Source organism: Podarcis pityusensis, assembly GCF_964106645.2.
Source record: "Podarcis pityusensis genome assembly, chromosome: Z".
NCBI lineage: Eukaryota > Metazoa > Chordata > Lepidosauria > Squamata > Lacertidae > Podarcis > Podarcis pityusensis.
In genome coordinates this window covers 26,062,312-26,079,962 of record NC_138044.1, presented here as the reverse complement: position 1 = coordinate 26,079,962, position 17,651 = coordinate 26,062,312, and the positions used below count along the sequence as shown (strand labels likewise).

Sequence of the window (17,651 nt, the reverse complement as noted above, 5' to 3'; positions counted from 1 at the left end):
CTTGGGTGGGTTGAAGAACCTGTCAAAATCTTGGTGCTTGCCTTCAGATCACTTTTCAGGGGTCTGGTGAAGAAAAGGGTGAAAGTGAAAAAGGGCACTTCTGGGTTCCCGCGACAGGGCAGACCGACCGCGGATATGACAGCTCTGTCAGATTCGGCCTCACGGAGCCTCTGGGAAGAGCACTTCCCCAAAAAAACTCCAAGAGGAGTACTAGGGTATCTCGGGGTCCTTCTCGGGGTGCGGAGAGTGGTGGTGGGGAGCCGAGTGAAAGCGACGGTGAACTAGGCACTATCGCAGCTCCATGAGGCAAAAATCTTTGGGCTAACATTTCTTTAAAAAGCCAGAGGCATTTTGGGCATTTTAGGCAATGACATTCCGAAAAATTTAAGGTAAACTTTCCTATATGCCACGGCCACAGCTCGAACACTGGTAGCAATGAACTGGAAAGAGGAAAATGTTCCAACATTATCGGATTGGCAATGTAAATTACAGGAATTACAGGAATTGCAGAAATGACGCAATTGCCCAACAGTTTGAGCGGTAATAAAAGACAAGTGTTTGTTCAAAAATGGAATAAATATAAGAGGTATCTACAAAATTATAACTGTGGTATAATGTCTATGGAAGCATTCGATTGACCCTCGTCTAAAGTAACCCATAAGAAATAAGACAAATTGTTGTAAGAATGTATTAGAGAATATAGAATGAGTAAGCTAATAATGATAGGTACATTCATCATCAGAAAGATGACGCACCAGGAAATGATAGGAAGTCTAGTCTCATTTATTTTATGTTAGTAAAAAGATAAGAAAAGGGGGGGGGGGAGAGAAACAGCATAAATCTAAGCTAAGTTTAATTTCCGTAAACATATAGAAGATTATGTGTATATGGTTTTTGTTTATACGGTTCTGTTTATATTTTTGTTCATTCAAGCATGTGTACATTATCTATGTTACATATGAATTTCAATAAAGTATTTGAAAAAAAGAAAAAGGAAAAGGAAAGGAAAGGGAAAGGGGAAAAAAGAAAGTGCTGGTGAACTAGGCACCACCGCAGCTCTGTGAGGCAAAGCCTCTGATCCAGCCACAAGCGGTTACCATTCCAGCATATTGAAGCCGACTGCAAAGGTGAGGACTGTTTAATTTGATCGATTCGGCAAAAAAAGGGAGTGTTAAAAGGAAGTCCGCTCCCGTTCCTGGTGCTATGAGCACAAAATATATACAAGTGAAGTGTTGATGAAGTTTACTTTGGGAGATAAGTTAACTAATGAACAATAAGGATTAAAAGATTCCACACAGCTTTCATTTATACTAATCTCAAGAATTTTTAAAACATCAAAATTGACTTGAATTCAATTTGAACCTGAATCTATCCTATGTTGTGATTGAACTTGAGTGAAAATGGAGGTCAAACAGGAGAAGGATTGCAATGTTATTTAATGGAAGAATACTACAAATTTCCTCTCTGGAAGAAAGATTGGACTGACTCTCTGAATCTACGCTACTTTTAGGAAAGAAATTTTTGATCTTTCAGAGTGTTGAAGACATCTAACCTAATGGAATTATAATTGTGGACTTATTTTATTAAAAGGTAACAGCTGGTTTAAAATCATGATTAAAAAAGAGGACTGTAATATTCATTGCTAATACTGAACTAAATCAGACTTTAAAATAACATTAATATTATAGTTTTATGCATATTGGTAATTAAAAATCATTTTGATGGGAATATATAATCGTTAAAATCTGGTTTTGTGAGTAAAGTGGAAGGGAGGTAGGAAAGAGGCTGGAAGTAATGGTTTTCTCTACTGAGTCTAGTGAAATGTCCTAATAAAGTACTGATAAAGCCATAATAACACCTTCCTTGGTGGGAAAGGACTTTTTGTTTTGGAATTTAATCTTAGAGAGGAAGCTGGGAAACGGGGAGAGAATTGGCTCCCCTTCATCCCAAATTAGAAATGGCAGAAGAAAAAATCTCAATGTTGAAACAAACCAGCAGGGCCGTAAGACAAGAGAACATAAAATATGAATTATACGATTTGCTTTTGGAATTTAAAAGAGAACTGTTCGATCAGATAAAGGAAAATGTTGATAAGGCAGCTTCTCAAATTTGGGAAAATACTAATTTACTTTCAGAGGCTATGGGACAATTTAAAGAGGTGAATGTACAAACCACCGAGGTGGGAAAGGTTGTGGTGGGAGGTTCAAGGAAAATGCAAGGGAAAGTAAGGGTGGTCCACGACAAAAATGGCACCTCATGTGAATTGATTTGGGAGGCTTTGACTGTGATGGAGACAAAACAGGAAGGGAGGGCAAAAGGTATGAGAGGCTACTATATGTGGTGGCAATGTGAAGTTATTAAGAAGGCCTGGGAAGTGACATATAAAGATTTAAAGAGAATGTTGAAAATGATTTTTGTTAAAAAAAACAACAGATGCTATGATTTTGAAAGGTACAGGACTTAATGGATTTATTGAGTGAAAGACTCTGTCCCTGCATCTGAGAGTGGACGCCAGACCAAGACCAGCCCATCCCTATAGAAGGAAGAAGCCACCGCCAAAGAAGATAAAGAAGATTGGCAAAACAAATTAGTGAACTATGCAGGACATATTAGATAATTTGAAACCCAAGAAAGAAAAAGGACATTGATTTTTTTAAAAGGGGAAATGCATACTTTGCAAGCTTTGTGTATAGGCTTCTACATTAGTTGAACTTCTAAAAGGCACTTGTAACAAGATGAATAAGGTTTTAAAACTGGACTGTTAAGAATATACTATTTTATGGACGTGCATGAATAAGTATAAAATAATGGAACTAGGAGGGGGAGTGGGGGGAAGTCAATTAAGATTTATGGTTTAAATTTTTGATTGTGATGTGTATGTTTTTGGTTTTTTGTTATCATAAAATAAATTGTATCTAGAAAGGGGGGGGGGAGAGAAAGAAAGTGAAAAGGGGTAGGTGTGAAACTAAGCAAAGTAATGATCAGGCTTCAAGTTCCTGCTACTCCCCACCCTGTCAGTCAAAGAGATTACTAAATTCATAATGTGCTCTAATGGTGCTTTTGCAGTAAATGACGGGAGCAGAAGCCTGCTATTACCACCTCAAAATGGATTTTCTTCTGTAATCGTTTTGTCTTAGTAAGAAGTCCCATAGATCCAGCTGGTGAATAAATGTAATTTATGAGGTACACACGCAAGCAGATACAGTTATATTATTCCTACCATCAAATCTTTCAAGGCACATTTTGAAGTGGGAAGGTCAAGTGAAATTTAGTTCACCCTCCTCCCTTTTCAAAGTCTCTACTTCCAGAATGAGGCATCAAATTGGGCTGTGAAACGTCAGACTCTAGGTGAGGGGGCAGCTCTCCCACTGCCACACCATGAAGGGGTATTGAATTTAGTGGGATGAAGATCACCTTCTCCCCCCCCCCCCCCACAATGCCGTTTCAGGGCCTAATGCCAGCTACTGCCATTAAAAGCACCAACAGCAGACCTGTGTCTGTTATGTTTATATGTTTCGTCTTATATGTATCGTCATCTTGGACTAGGCCTACACATGCGCAGCAGAAATGAATTGCTTGGTTGAGGAGGTGGTTGCACAGACTATACCACTTCACACTGAGGGGCAGCCTATGCCACTTTTGATATTCTTCCACATTAGAAAAAGGGAAAAAACCAACCCTCCATGAAATTAAAAAAATGAGAAAAAATCTACTCCAGTACAACTGTTTGCCTTCTGTGATTGCCAACTATCTGCTACAACAGCTGATCTGAATTTAGTGGTAAAGGGCAGGTAAAAATATGAATAAATCTAAGTTATTGCAAAATTATTTTTTTCTTTTTAAATAATGTTCAGTTTAATAAGAACATTAAGGATAGCCCTGATGGTCCCTCAAATTCATAGTCATGTTCAGTGCCAACCAGATGTCTATGGGAAGCCTGCAAGCAAAACCTGAATACAACTGCAGTCTTGCATCTTGTGCTACCCAACAACTGGTCTTTAGAGGTATACTGCCTCTGACAGTGGAGACAGAACATAGCCATTGTGGCTAGTAGCCATGCATAGCCTATCCTCCATGAATTTGTCTACTTCTCTTTTTAAAGTCAAACAAGTTGGTGGCAATCACTAGTGTATTCCAGTTTAACTATGTGTTATGTGAAGAAGCTTTATTGTCTGTTCTGAATCTTCCACCATTCAGCTTCACTGGATGGCCCAAAGTTCTCACATTATGAGAAAGGGAGAAAAACTAGTAACTGATAGCCTTACCCTTCATGAAAACATGGTTAGCAACTGACCAGTGTTTTGAACAACAGAATGAAGCCACTATATGTAACCCTTCAGGAGTCCTTGACAAGTAAGAGATGTGAATAACAAAGAGGAATTGGGAGAGATTTGATTAATCTGATTGGCATCAGCACAATGGAATCCACTGGGCAAATGGAAAATTTCAAATTTTATCTTCAGTGCAAGTAGGGGGAGAGACCTAGACTGTTTTGCCCTAAATGTCTTCTTTCTTTCCAAAAAATAAGGGTGAATTATTGTCAAAGCAGCCCAAATAGGCATATCAATCTAAGCTTTCTTTAGCTGTCTGGGAGGAGAAGCATCGCATTTATTTTTGGATTCCTGGAAACAAGCTCCTAATTGCTTAGAGGCTCTGGTACACACTTTATGTTTATATGCTTTCTGACGCTTGCTTTTATTAGCTTGAGAGAGTAGCCTTCCACAAAATGATTGCACCCTGGCTGAAGAGTCTCCATAAATCTATATTAATTTGCATCCATCCTTCATAAATGAAGAAATCCATTGCAAAAGCACCAGTGATTTTATTCCTGGTCCAATGCCCAGGGTGTAACCAGATATCTTTTTTATGCTTATCATCCCCACATTTTTCATTTATGGGGCCATCTACCATTAGCCAAATAACAGAGTTCTGACTAAAACCACCAAATGCTCTCACAAACAGCTTTCAACCTCTGCATCCACTGAATAAGGATCAGTTGTGAGGATGGGGCTGCCAACCTTTGGGGGCCATTGGGCACATTTCGAATTTGGAAAAGCTGGATTGGGAGCACACCAGTCACAAAATGAATGCCATTGGAGGGCAAGGTATAACACACAATGGCTATTAAAGCTAAAGGAGCAGAAAGGGAGATAGGTTCACAAGATGGTGCAGGCACCCTGGCCGCAAAGGGGGAAAGGAACCTGCATTAGCCACTGCCACACTTGTTAATAAAGAGAAGCTCCTTGCCCCTCTCCTCTGCTTATAGTGGAAGGAAGCATGGGTATCAAATCCTGGTATCCAATGAAAAGTGAGCATGTTTATTCTGCTCTTTGTGCTGTGGAGAAGCAATCAGACAACACAATGAACCAGGATAAACAGCAACTCTGAGTTATCATGTTATCATAGAATTGTAGAGTTCTAAGGAACCCCAATGGGCATCTAGTCCAACCTCCTGCAATGCAGGAATCTCAAGATGAACAAACACAGTGACTGACTTTCACAAGGAATCTTGTACATGTGGCATTGTGAATGGTCTTTTAACACATTCATACCTGGCCTTGGAAACACAGTCTAACCTCTGACAGCTTCAGCATCCAAGGATGCCTATTTTAAAATGCCTAGAAAAGGCATGAGTAGTTTTTTCATTTTGTTTTTCTGAAAGGCTTATTGTTGACAGGATGTGGGGTACTTGGGGTAGAGTTGGGGCTTCTTAACATTTCAGACAAATGATTGAAAAAGAACAAGGCTGAAAATTACATCATATTTAAAAGTAACAGATGTGTTGGCCTATTAAAATAATAATAATTAGAAGTCGCTCAGCTTACCCCAAGTTTTAAGATTCTAGAGCACAAAACTTTTGGGATGAAGATGCCCACAAGGAACAGGATTTTGCTAAAGGGCACAAAAAAACCCAGAGTTCAAGTTCTATAGCTGGGGTGGGAAACCTTGCCCACTAGGCCTCTCTACCTGGCCCTTGGGACTCTCCTTGGGTCATACCCTCCTAGAATATTTTTGCCTGGCTGAAAAGTGTCGTTGCACTCTGGTAATGACTCTTGCATGCCTAAATGGAGGATTGAGAGGGATGTATGTAGAAACCACTCTACTGTATATGAAAGCAAAACATTCACTGCTATGACCACTTGGCGTACATGTGTTTCCCAGGTGGTCATCCATCCAGGTATTGACCAGATCAAGGCCTGCTGACCTTCATCAAGGTGGAAGCCTCATGTGCCTCCAGACCACATCCTGGGATCATGAAGTTAGTCATGTTTCGATGGGTCTACTGTAAGCATGGCTGGATCCAACCTTCATCAATTTATTTTTCATGAGGTATAAAAATCTTCTCTTTCTCTGGCATTAAAAAGTATCACTGGGGAAAACACCTCCCTCTTTCCCACTCAACTGACACCCATCCATTACTAGCAAAGAGCATTGGCCTGAAACTGTCTTATTCTAGTTGTATGATGAATGTTTTATAGAAAAGCATACAGAGGCCGGAATTTTCAAAAACAGCAGGGAAGCTCCCTTTTCTCCTTGCGCACACACAAAAGGAAAAGATAGCATTCATCTGTGGGTGGGGAGAAGAAGTGAAAATGCCACATGCTCAGAATAAAATCAGAGCCGAAAGAAATCTGTTTCCCCAAAACCACGCTCCCATCCCAAATTGCACACCCTAATCTATAGTGTCTATGTATATTTACGCTCCCAGGAACAGCTGCAAGTGGATGAGTCATTGCTGCTATTTAATAAACTTGCAAATTTGCTGTCAGGCGAATGGATTCCTTTGAGCATATCTAAGTCAAATAGGTTTGAAAACTGTGGAGTTTTTGTTTTTTGAAAGGACTATTTGCAAGAGAGAGAAAAACAACACTTCAGGCTGCGACAGTTAAGGAAACACGTATGTGTGTGTGTGTGTGTGTGTACATATGCATAACCACACATATTCAAAACACTGATGGATTTGCTTAATGAACTGATTATGATTTTAAAATACTAGTGGGACTGGCAACAAAACGTTGAAGTCACCTACTCCTCTTTGCTGTTCCAAGTCAGTCAGCTTTGCTTCCTCCATTCCATTCTCTTCCCATTCCCCACTTTGCCAGTCATTCTGCACCCAGTGAGCATATGTAGTCCTCACTGGGGCAGGGATGGGATTGTGATTGCTGCCTGCCACCCGCCACCCCCTGCAGAACCTGAAAATGTGTCCCTTAAAAAGAAAAAAGGACCGCATCCACTTTTACTCCACAACCATTTTGACATGTGGCTGCCAAAGGGGTTACCAGTGATTAGTGTGGCACTCAGCCCGGAAAGGGTTAGCCACTGCTGCAATAGGTCAATTCACAAGTAGCACCAATGCCTTGGAGCTAGGACAATGTGTGAGGAAAGGCCTTCCTTTCACTCTTCCTGATTGGCAGGGGATTCAAGGCAAACAACAGGAATGACTTTTACATATATCATGCAGTTCATTTAAGGAATTTGCTGCTATTCAGACAGATTGTTAGATAAGTTTATCAACAGCTTCTAGTCACTATGGTTGAATGCAACCTCTGGGCTGGGGACTAATGATAAGCTTTCTGAGCAAATCATCTCTACACAGGTACGAGTGTTTCTGTGAAAGAGTGGCCCTTTGTTGATTTGTACAGCTCAACAATTTGTGTGCACAGATACACAGACTTAACACCCATTGAATGTAACATGTGAATACCGATAATGGGAAAAGGCTATTGCTTTCATGCCCTACATGAAAGCTTCCCAAAAGCACTGCATCTCCTGCCTATGAGCTACTGAGCCATATTCAAGGTTCCATTATTAACGTGTAAAGCCCTGAACAACCATGATACCGGATAGACTACCTTCATCTGTACAGACCCAGTCTACCTTTACAATAATTGGAGGGTGCCCTGTTGGGCATGCAGCAGCTGACAGATTGTTACATAAAACAATGTATGGCTTAGTGATTTATGGCTTTTTTGTTCAAAGGTCCCCATAGTAGTGAACAGTGCTATGTGCCAAATGGCTCCTTTAACCAGAGTAACAGTTGCCAAAACACAATGTCTAGTTGCCATTTAGGGGCCAGACAGCTTGAAAGTTGTATTTTTCAATAAGACCTTTTGGTTCCTGAAATTCATTCTGATTGTGCTGATAAAATATTACGGATAGAATTCCACAGGATGTGTTGCTAATGTGTGAAAACAGTCAAGATCGAAGGAGCCCCATGCATGCACATCCAGATGGTGGAGATGCCATCCTGGCACCTAGGCATCTTCATTTGATTGCAAGTGGCTGGTAGCCAGAAGCAAAATGCACCTGGCAAATTTCTAACGCTGAAGGAAAACAGCACATTCATACAGATAAAAGATGCAAGGAAAGTGTGATAGCTCAATCAAAATTATATTAAATGGGAAAATCAGTGACACTGGATACACATTGTTGCACAAATGGTTTCAACATAGATATAGATCCTCAGCACTCCACCTCTCACGTAGAAGACAAGTTAACTCACATCTCCCACCTCCTGATTCCCAGCTTCTCCATTCTCTGACCTAAGAGCAAGCCCATCCACAGACAATTGCCTAAGGTGAGTGCCCCTGCCCTCAAGATACCGCCCAATCTCCACACTTGCAGCAAACAACAGTCAACAGCAGCCTCCAAATAAATAGGCTTCTCCTTGGAAAACAGCTACAGCAATGGCAGAGTTCTTGCTCTTCATGGGTGGGGCTAGCTGGCCAAATCTTCTGGTTCCAACAGGCTGCTGTTCTCCAGGTGCAGCAGAAAACAGCTAGGAAGTCTAAGAGTGGTACCCACCACCCATCTAGGTACAATGTGGATGTAGGCCTTTTCCGCACTGGCACCAACCCTCTGGTACACCCTCCCCCTGCACTCTCTGAGAAGCATAAGCCTATTTTAGGTGCCTTTTTGCTTGTTTATTCAGGCATTTCCTGGCTGTTAATTTTTAGACTGCGCTGCTTAGTATTCTGTTTCAGTATTTTGATTCTGCTGTCTACTGTGATAGGGACAGTTATGTATTTAATCTTTGTATTTTAGTTTTGTGGATTTCATGGATTTTACTGTGTAAACCACTCAGAGTTTATCTTTATATGAAGCAGTTAATCTATTGGTTAGATAAATAGATATGGCTTATTACTGGGGAAAATAGGATGCTGGAATGATCAAATAACAAAAGGCATATTTTTTGAGCCTGTAAATATGACTTATACAGAAAACAGCATGAGAACAAGGTATTTCTTAAATCAGGAAGCCTTGCACCTGGGACCTTAATGTGGCCCATCAGGTCTCTCTGACTGGCCCTCAGCAACTTCCACAGGTCATACCCCTTATTGCTCCTGCTTTATAACCGCCTTGAGTATTTTGGTCTAGCTGGAATGTCGGTGAACTCTGACAATAACTCTGGATGGATGTGTGTAGAAACTAGCCTACTGTACAAAGGTAACTTTTACACCTGTTGCTCTGCCCACTTTTGCTTTGGCCACATGAACCACTGGAAGGTTTGCTTGATCCTGGAAACCCATGTATGGTCTTAAGAGAGTTCCCTACCCTTTTAAAATCATTGTCTTTATCCAGATCACAATTCCCACCCTGTTTTATCTCCCGGTGTTTGTAACAAATCTTTGTGTTCCCCTAAATAAATATGGTATCCCATATTGATCAAGAACTGATAAATTTATTTCAGTTATACAACCTAGAAAAATGTGGTCTCACTTGCTGTTGTACATGAGAAAAGAAATATTGAAGCACAATTGTGACACAGGATAGTTCAGCTTCTATGGAAAGGGGATTAACAATGTCAGGATCCAAATAACTGCATCCAGAGTCTTCTGTGCATCTTGTGGGATCATGCATTCCACCTTACCTCAGGCATGTAGTAGCTAAAGGACACACTGCTATGAACCCACTGGGAGTCCTGGCTCAGCAGTGCCTTCCTATCCCTGTTTGCAATATGGGGGCAATAATAACTAAATTACATAGGAACACACACATAAAGGGTCACTCCATTGTTCCATCTTAATCACTACTGCCGATACCGATAGGTCCCAGGTTCTATCATCAGTATCTCCATGTAGGCCTGACAATGTCCCCTTCCTGAAACCCTGGAAGGCTGCTGCAACTTTAGAGTTGGAAGGGACCACAAGGATCATCTTGTCCAGCCCCCTGCAATGCAGGAAACTTTTGCCCTATGTGGATCCCCCGAAAGAGGCATATGGAGCACAATGCAACCCTTTCTGGACCCAAGTTAAAGTCTTCCTGCTTGCCCACTGTATTTTAGATGATACTTGGGTTGGTATTTTGCTCCTCTGTTGTTGTTTCCCCCCCTGTTTTAGTCTGGATGTTGTGAAGCTTACCTGTTGTTTTCTATATCATGTTTATATGTTGCGTGAATAGTATTATTCACACCTTCGCACACCACCTTCTTGGAATAATTTTCATTGAAGAGCAGCCAAGGAACACTCTTGAATGAATGAGTGAGTAAGTGAATAAATAAATAAGTAAATAAAGATTACAACAAAATAATCTGATTTGAAGTCCTTTGAACAGCGAGAATAACTAAATAAACCACCATCATCAGGAATGGCTTTGAAACTTTATCAGCATTGTTCACTTCTTATTCCCAGGGTGCTAACTGACATAGCTCCTTCCTCCTTTTCAAATTCCTGCTATCAGGTGTTTTGAGCCACAGCCCCTGACCTCATTGGCTTAAACAATGTCTGGGAGCAGCTAGCCAAGCATATAAATTTAGAACAACCTAGCAAAAGGGAGCCCCTTCCACAAGCTATAAAGGTAAAGGGACCCCTGACCATGAGGTCCAGTCGTGACCGACTCTTGGGTTGCGGCGCTCATCTCGCTTTATTGGCCGAGGGAGCCGGTGTACAGCTTCCGGGTCATGTGGCCAGCATGACTAAGCCGCTTCTGGCGAACCAGAGCAGCGCACAGAAACACCGTTTACCTTCCCGCCAGAGCGGTACCTATTTAACTACTTGTGCTTTCGAACTGCTAGGTTGGCAGGAGCAGGGACTGAGCAACGGGAGCTCACCCCGTTGCAGGGATTCGAACCACCGACCTTCTGATCAGCAAGCCCTAGGCTCTGTGGTTTAGACCAGAGCACCACCCACATCCACAAGCTATAGGAAGCCCCAATGGACAAAGCATCAAGTTAAACATGCAAGTTCAGCAGCGGGTCGAAACCAGGGCACATAATTCTGCTCCTCCTTGCTGCAGTACTCAGCTAATTGGGAGCCACTGCTCTAAAAAAGAGGAAGGGATCCTGTGGTCCTCCAGATGTTGCTGGACTACAGCTCTGATAATTCTTGACCACTGGCCATGTTATCTGGAGATCATGGGAATAGGAGACTAGTAACATAAGGAGGGCACAGGCTCAACACCTCTACTGTAAGAGCTATGTTGGTTCTAGGCTGTTGGCTTTAAGGATTAGAATGAGCACTTTTAATTTATGGGGCCCAGAAGTTTACCAACAACCAACACAATTAAGTCTTGAATTAGTTGTGAATGTCTGCCCATACACGCTGAAGGACAGGTTGCTGCCCACTTGCGCAGCAGGCTTCTGCTTCTACAAACTCTCTTTGCCCTGGTAACCACCAATGTTCCCTCCAAATCTGCTCCAGAGGGTTGGGAGTAATATTCATGTGAAAAAAATATGGGAGCTTAATTGTCCCACAGAAATGTTTCTGTTTTACAAGTTCTCTAGAAACAATAAATGAATTGCAATTGCAAATACAGTATTAGGCAAAGATGCCGGTTTCACAGTTTTTAGTTTTACCAGATCCAAGTAAAATAACACGCTAAATCAGATCACGTTCCAGGGCATCAGGCTATTTCCCAAGAAAATTACCCTATGAAAAGTTCCCAGTTCAAAATCTTCCACATTACTGGGCTTAACTACTATATCAGACTGGCTAAACATGTATCTCATCCCAGGTGTGCTAAGTACAAATGCACATAGCCAACACCAAAATAACTGCAGCTTCAGTTAATTTTTTGAAAAGTATTGAGAAGGTTTATTAAACTAATAGCTTTTATGGAAAGATTCCAAACGGAACCCCCACACATACTTTTGCAAAAACAAAACAGTTTATGTCAACTAATCCCTTTTCTTGCAGTTTATGTGTGATCATAAACACAGATGTTGGTTGCATTGATACTAAGAGGTTGAGAAGCAATGCAGGTGGCATATCCCTTTGGCTAACTGGTTTTACTTCATTCTGGCTATCTCTTGCAACATTCTAAGCAAACAGGGTACTTTTTCTATTATTATTTATTAAATTTGTATGCTGCTCTATACCTGCAAGTCTCTCTTTCTTTGCTGTTTTGTCTTCTTAACTGAGCATACTGTCAGGGGAAAACAGCCAACAGTTATACAGCCCATCTTAAACTGTCTAATCTCACATGAGGGTAAAGCACGGATCTAAAAGGAACATAAACAGGAAATTGGGCAAAGAGGCTGTCTGCAAGAGTCCCCCCCAAAATACTGTTCTTAAAAAAGAATAACGGTAGAACTGTTATCTTAATGAAGCTCAAGGAACTCCTCCTCAAACACTAAATGGGTTTTCCATGCCATCTCCTTCCTCCCAGGATCCTCTAAATTCTGCTCTATGGGTGCTAATTAGAGAATGTGTGATTGGCACAAGTTAAGTCACCTTTTCGCCTCCTATGGAGTGGCTGCTTGTAAACAAATCCATCTGAACATTTCTGTGTTGACAGGAATAGGGAACTTACGGCCCTTCAAGTCTGACAGACTCCAACTCCCATCAGCCTCATCAGAAAATCCAATCGGTCAGGGAAACTGCGAGTTCGGAGTCCAATACTACCAAGCAAGACTCAAGGTTCTTGTATGAATTTACAAAGCCCTGAACAACTCGGGTTCATAGTACCATTTCAGCTCAATCACCAAGATCATCTGCAGGGGGCTTCCACTGGTCGTTTCCTATGTTGGTGAGGCTCATTTGACAACAATGAGAAACTTTAGTGCCATTGGCCCAGTCCTGTGGAATACTCTGCCAACAGCAATTCAGCAAGCACCTTCTGTGCAAACTTTTGAATGCCTGTTGAAAGCTTTTCTATTCCACCAGGCAATCAAGAATACATCCTTCCTCAATGGTTAATTGTTGTCTGTTTTTAACTTTTTAATATGGTATTATTGTACAGTTGTATGTTTTATTGCTGTAAACTGCTTTGATAATAGTCTACTTTTCAGAGGCCAATCCTCTAATTTTAAGGGTTGTAGTAAGAGGATATTTAAAGCAGTTTTGTATTTGATGGACCAAGTAGTTTAAAGACCAAGAACCACAAAGGCGGACAGCAGGTGGGGCCTTAAATTTACCCATCAACAGTTTGCACCGGGACAGCAGACTGAATGAGCACAAAGGTCAGTTTCCCCACTATAGTGAGATATATTACATTTCTACTTAAATTATAATAACAATGTATATGTAAAAATGCAAATTCAGAAACACACACACAAATTTTATGCAACCAAGTATCCTCTTGAGGGGTGGGATATTCATGCATTTCTACTATTTTGAACAATGCAAAAGAGACCACCCCCTTTATTACTGTGTTTGAGTTGGAAATAACTGGATGGTCTTTTTTATAGCGCCTGAAGGATTCTGTCACTTTGATTTGTTTTGTCATCAATTAGCGATGCTGGATCTCTTTCTCTCTCTGTCTCACTCTCACTTTCAATAAACTGTGAAGTACATTCTGACTTGTCTCTAAAGGGATCACCCTTCTATTGTTTCATCTGCATTTATACCTCCTGCACTGGTGGGTGTGCCTCTGAGATACAGGTGTATTATTATTACCTGGACACTAATAACTATTATTTCAGGGCAAAGCAGCCCTTGTAGATCCATACATGTAATGCCAACAAATGCTTTAAATCAAGTACAGTGGTACCTCGGGTTACATACGCTTCAGGTTACTGACTCCGCTAACCCAGAAATAGTGCTTCAGGTTAAGAACTTTGCTTCAGGATGAGAACAGAAATCGTGCTCCGGCAGCGCGGCAGCAGCAGGAGGCCCCATTAGCTAAAGTGGTGCTTCAGGTTAAGAACAGTTTCAGGTTAAGAACGGACCTCCGGAACAAATTAAGTACTTAACCCGAGGTACCACTGTAATGCTAAAACAAATAGGTCTATAACAGAGCAGCCAGAACATTAAAAAAACAAAAACATATCTGGGCCACAAACCATCTGTGTAAATGGTTCATTGTGCTGTATATTCATTTTTAAAAAATGATTCTGTGCTCATTATGAGTTACAATCTAAATTACTTAGGGTGATATGATATCCACCACTGGCCATACTCAGGGTATACCCCTGATAGCAAGGAACTTAACTTGCTTACATCCGCTAATTTCAATGAGTCTACTCTGAGTTGGATGCAACCCTAAATCGATAAAAACAGAATTCAACGGATATACAGTGGTACTTTGGGTTATGAATTTAATTTGTTCTGGAGGTCCGTTCTTAACCCGAAACCATTCTTAACCTGAGGCACACATTTGCTAATGGGGCCTCCTGCTGCCACCGTGCGATTTCTGTTCTCATCCTGGGTCAAAGTCCTCAACCCGAGGTACTACTTCCGGGTTAGCGGAGTTTGTAACTCAAAGCGTTTGTAACCCAGGGTACCACTGTATATACACTGTCCAACTCCCTACATACAATGTGATTGTCCATCTGTGATAGGCATTTTAATTTTTTTTCCAATATGGGAATCTCTCTCCCCACCCGTAGCACTCACCAACACACACATGTGTGTGTGTGTGCGTGCGCGCGCGCGCGCTCAGACAAAATGTCTGTGTGAAATATCTTACTCTTTTGTGAAAAATATATGCCACGTGTGGAATTCCATAGATGTGAGTGTTCTTTGTTTCACTGGGGTGCCCCGCAAAGTCTTGCTGTTTTGCATGAGAAGCAGCACATCAGCATTCAGTTTCTTTGGGCTGCTTCATTAAGTGGTACCTATTGTTGAGCACTACTGAAGAACCTCTGCCACTCAGGCTCCAGCACCAGCAAAATATAAACTGATACGCAAGTGAGAATTTCATTACTGAGCTGCAGAGTAAGAGAGATGAAATAGCATGCAGTTGGACTGGATAGTTATTTGAATGAACCCTCAAAATCTGTTAATGGATAATGTACAAAGAGCTGACTTACTTCAGCAGTTTATCTTCGCCACACAATAATGAACTGAGATGCAGAAAAGCATGGTGGGAGCTGATGGAAGTAACTATTTCCAACTGCCCTTTCCCACACTGAATCATCCACCAAAGAAATGACCACAGCTGCCCTTGTGAACACATCTGGTTGCTGGACCGGCCCAGGTGCAAGACAATATGGTGCCAGCTTCCCCTACTCCATGGAGAAAACCTAAGCTGACTTGGGCCACATTAATACTGTACCATGCACTTAAAGCACTTTGATTCCACTTTAAACAGCCACAGCTTCCCCCAAAAGAATTATGTGAGCTGTATTTCATTAAGAGTACAAAGGGTTGTTAGAAGACCCCTATACACCTCACTGAGCTAGAGCTCCCAGAATTCTTTGAGGGAAGCCAGACCATGATTATTTGAAGTGGTATCACAGAGCTTTGAATGTATGGTGAGCACAAGCAAGATTCCACAATGGTAATGAGACAAAGCCCTCTAACCTGAGGGCATTAAGCTAGCTTAGAAGGCACAGGTTCCTCCTGTCCTACCCTCCCAGACCTGTCTTGGTGTGGGGCTCCCCCATCACATCCTGTTCTTGTTTTGGGGAGAGAGCTGCCCATATTTCCACTGAAATAGAAATGCTGGATGCCTTAAAAGTCAACCTGACCTATAATTCTCAAATTTCTTCTTAGTGTTTAAAATGGCAATCAGATTTTGAACATTACGAAACCAAAAAACTCTCCAAAGTGCCTCTTCAAGTCAAGATCTACTTTGTTTTCAATGGTAGCTGCAACAATAGCATGAATACCACAAATGCATCCACAAGAGAACAACATAATTGCCCCTACAAATAAAATTACTCCTCTATATTGCAGTCAACAAAATGTTCTCCTTGATGGCTTGTCCTAAAAGCTATCCTAGAAAGGCAAGGTAGAAATAAAATAAATAAATAAATAATGGTACAAAGTAAAATTAAGCACTCTGGAATCCCATTTAGTTTCAGCGGTAGTGAGAGTTAAGTAAATCAGTGGGAGTTGATGCCTCAGTTTCAGCACAAAGGTGAATATTTTGTTGTCTTGTTATGGCTATCTCTGATGTTGTTTAGAGGAAAGTACAAATTAAACAAAAACTTAGAGGAAGAAAAACAAATCCTTCCACTCCCTACCACCAGGCAAGTATAAAATCACCATATTAAAAATGATCATACCATACCTTTCAGCAAAGTCTGGACATGAAAAAGGGTTGTTATTCTCACCACTGACCTCTAAATTTTCCTCTAACCTAAGCAGAACGCAGAGCTATCCAGCAGGGGGAAGATGTTTAAAGCATTTTGGCAAGACAATAATGTGCATCCCACATGCCCATCTGGATTTCAATGACATTGGGGGTGACGACGCAGTCAACTTTTATCATCATCAACAGTGAATTCCATAATTAATCATTAAACAATAACCTCAATGAGCATAAGCCTAGCTATGTCTCCAAAGGCATGTCAACCTATTTTTCTATTTGCTTGATAATGTCCCAAAACAGTTCTCTCATTCATTCTAGAGAGGTCATGATAGTCTCTTTAGATATACTAGTCTCTTTGGGCCAAAACCATCAGATAATCTTATGGCAACTTGAATGATTAACAGATTTACAGAACAATTGTGTACATGACCACTCAGAAGTAAGTCACACTGAACTGCTGGTTGGAGCTGGCTGCAGGTGCAGTCGAAAACATCTGGTGCATATCAGATTGGCAAAGACTGGTATCAAAGATAAACTGAGCAACTGGTGGGTTATCACCTTCCTAGTTTTGTCATGCTGATTGACTTATGTATCCTACAAGGCAAAAAAAATCTTCAGATGCAGAGCTGGCCCAAACCACTCAGATGTGTACCGTTTGTTGAGCAGACATTTATGTTGTAATTTTTCCTGGAAATAATGACAGTGAATGTCATCGCAACATGGGTCATGCTGGTCAGTGGTGCCAGCATTATAAGAGAAAATCAATTGTTTGTATATTTACTTTAGCTGATTAGTAGATAGCCTAAGGCAGACACTCTAAATTCACTGTGGATAAGACTATCAACAGCTATAAGCAACAATGATTATGCGGAAGCCCAGAGCACAAGAGTCTGCAGGAATTTTTTGTGGGTGGGCAGGCACAGTAAACCACTGAGAGGAGGGGACCAGGGTAGCTTCTCACACAAAAAATTGAAATAAATAGTGCCTGTGCATTTTGCCTCATATCTCGGGTTCTACAAATGCTAGAAATATTTAAAATACTTTTTAAAAAAGGAAAGGAAAGGAAAGGAAAGCTGGTGAATCTGAGTTTTATGGCTCACTGCGTGAGGATTCCCTACCTATGCTCATCATGGATGGTGATTTCTTAGAGGCAATATGTCACTGAATGCCATTTTCTGAGAAGCAAAGATGGAAGAGGTCATGATTGCTTGCGGTCTTTCCAGAGATATCTGAAT

General features: G+C 41.2%; 1 protein-coding gene across 8 annotated transcripts in view; it reads right to left on the bottom strand.

The window, feature by feature from the left end:
• GAB3 (GRB2 associated binding protein 3) overlaps nucleotides 1-17,651 on the bottom strand; it is a 90,889-nt gene that overhangs the window by 32,600 nt on the left and 40,638 nt on the right. The window contains exon 1 of one of the 8 annotated variants that reach the window (XM_080991282.1): nucleotides 17,535-17,622. The exons of the other annotated variants lie outside the window; for them this stretch is intronic. The gene's annotated coding sequence lies outside the window, so the exon portion shown is untranslated. Of the gene's footprint in view, nucleotides 1-17,534; nucleotides 17,623-17,651 lie in introns of those variants that run through there. 8 annotated transcript variants of the gene reach the window in all.